At 46.9% G+C, this 2,742-nt stretch overlaps 1 non-coding gene across 1 annotated transcript; it reads left to right on the top strand.

The window, feature by feature from the left end:
• The first annotated feature begins 2,221 nt into the window (after positions 1-2,221).
• On the top strand, positions 2,222-2,359 carry LOC114813458. The gene has a single exon (XR_003761178.1). It is a non-coding gene; the product is annotated as a small nucleolar RNA SNORA7 (small nucleolar RNA).
• Positions 2,360-2,742: the final 383 nt, after the last annotated feature.

Genomic DNA, 2,742 nt, shown 5'->3' with positions numbered 1-2,742 from the left:
GTGTCTGCCGGTCTCCCCCATTAGATTCTACAATCCCTTGAGGTCCGAGACAGTGTCTTTTTTGTATACGCTTCCAAATGCTTAGTACAGTGTCCCGCACACAGAAGGCACTCAATAAATATCATTGATCGATTGCTCACACGCTCCAAGAGAGTAGAGAGCGTGCCAGCGTATCTCTTTCAAAGCAATGTCCAGGACAGAGCCTCATCAATGAGGGCAGCAACTATCGTGATGAACTTCCAAGTCGTGGTGGGACTAACACACATTCCACCGTTTACTTCGACACAGCTGTGAGTCACGTCTTGCCTCGGCAGCAGGGATTGGAGGAACTGGGTTATGGCGGATAAAGCTGCTCCTTACATTCTTTCTCGGCTCTGCCCCAGGCGGGTCTGGATGCGTGGGAAGGGACTCGGCGAGGGCGTCACAGCCTGCTGTCGTGTGCCGAGCTTCTCCCACACAGTTGGACAGGCTTGACGCTTGTATGTGTTTGTGTCACCGAGTCTGCGCGTCTATGACAACCACCTCTGGCTGTGTGTTCAGTTCCGGATGCCGGTGCCCCCTTTCTCATCCCCATTTTTCCTCGCTCATGTCGACCAACTGTTCAGCACTCTCTTAACTGCTTAGAACAGTCCTCCAAGCAAAACAGACTTTCAAATACTCATTGATTGATTTCTCTTGTTATCTTCCTCCCCTTCCCTTCCTCTTTTCACCCCTCCACATCCCATAGGTTTACACCAATGTAAACCCAGGCCTGGGAGATGCTAGAACTCGACCCATTGGACAAAAGAAAATCTGACTGCTCCCTACACTCAGGCCATCTGAGAATGGACAAGATCATTAGTTAGGAGTCTAGGTGTGCTCTGCACACAGTAAGCGCTTAATAAGTATGAATGTCTGTTTGCTTATCGATGTCTGCGTTCACCCCTCTAGACTGTGAGCTTGTTGTGGGCAGGGACTGTCTCTCCTCATTGCTATAATGTACTTTCCCAAGCGCTTGGTACAGTGCTCTGCACACAGTAAGTGCTCAATAAATATGACTGACTGAATGAAAGGAGACTTGGGTTCTGTCACTGGTCTTCTGGAGAGAACCCAAGTGAATTACTTAGCGCTCTGAGTCTTAGTTTCTTCATCTGTAAAATAGGGATAGCCTCAGAGTGTGAGCCTTGGATGGGACAGGTCTGATCTGATTATCTTAGATCAACCCTGGTGTACAGCATAGGGGCACCTGGTAAGCACTTAATCAATCCCAAAATTATTAAGTGCAACAAGAGTCATTTGATAACCATGAGTGACCCTGCCTTTAGTCATGCTGAGCTGCAACAGTCAGAATCAGTCCTGAAGCCCAAAGCTTGCTGAGAAGTGTAGGGTAGGGCCCGTCCGCAATGCCGAGAGCCTCCTTTCCTAGCCCCACGTTGGCTTCTGACAAGTCTTGTTGCTTTAAGAAAGGAAGGTTAAAAGCCCGGAAGACATTCGAACGGAGCCAGCCAAATGTCTCCGCGAGATTCCAGTTCCTGAAATTGTCCAGGGGACACAAGTGAAGGACAACCTGCAGAGGTGGCCTGTTTTCTTCCCGGAAAACACACGTGGGCTGTCCAGATCGGCACTTTCTCCACCCATCATTTTCATGGCCACACAGGCAAGGACTTATGAAAAGTGCCAAGAATGCCCAAAATAATCTCACATTTCCTCTGAATGATTTTCTTTTTATGCTTTCTTCCAACTTTGCTTATCTAAGTAGTATTTCTCAACAATTCACAACCTTATCTCCAGCTAGTAATTCCCCACAAGAGAATTATGGTCTTCTACCCCTGTTTCCTTTGCACCACTTTAATATGCAGAGTTAATTCCAGCTACTCAACCTCTGACAATACACCCCCTGACTCCACTAGACTAGCAAAAAAAAAATAAAATACACAAAGAGCACGGGTCTGGGAGTCAGAAGACCTTGGTCCTAATCCCGGCTCCACCACTTTTCCACTGTATGACCTTGGGCAAGTCAAATCTCTGTGACTCAGTTGCCTCATTTGTCAAATGGGGATTAAAACTGGGAGCCCAATGTGGCACTGTGGGACATGGACTATGTCCATCCTGATTAGTTTGTATCTACCCCAGCACTTAGTACAGTGCCTGGCACATAGTAAGTACTTAAATACCATTAAAAAGAAATGCTTTCTATGCTGACCTTGCTACTTCATTTCTAGTTCCATAATGGAAATTGCTATCCTTCTCAGGTTCACCCCTGGAGAGTTTCCAGTATTCTACCAGTTTCGGCTACAGGAGGAAGAGTCAAGCAGAGGCCTACCCATTCCATTCCTAGCTTGGCCAGTGGCTAATGAGTGGAAGGCCATCCGCTACAAGTCGAAATTCACCCATGTTGGGCAGCAGCGGCATGGGGAAGAGTCAAGGGTGGAAACTTGAGTTTACGGTGCGGCAGGAGGATTATCAGAATAACTGCAGGTGGAGAGTGGGGCATTCCAGGAGAGATGTGTCTGGAGTGTCGCTATGGGTCGGAAATGACTCGACGGAATAAGATGAGACAAAACAATGGAAATTGCCAAGGGGGGAGTTTTGCCAATTTTTAAATCATACTAATGGGGGACTCTGGGTCGCTGCTTTTGTTTTTCTTTCGTGCAGATGAAAACCTACCAACAATTGCAACTTACAACTCAAATATGTTCTTGCCCAGTCCAAGATCTAGGTGTCAGAAGTCTGTTTCTTCAAGTTATTTAATAAAAATATAGG

Source organism: Ornithorhynchus anatinus, chromosome 7 (assembly GCF_004115215.2).
Source record: "Ornithorhynchus anatinus isolate Pmale09 chromosome 7, mOrnAna1.pri.v4, whole genome shotgun sequence".
In the NCBI taxonomy this organism is placed as follows: Eukaryota; Metazoa; Chordata; class Mammalia; order Monotremata; family Ornithorhynchidae; genus Ornithorhynchus; species Ornithorhynchus anatinus.
The sequence above is the reverse complement of the archived record's forward strand: the minus strand, read 5'-3'. Positions and strand labels throughout refer to the sequence as shown.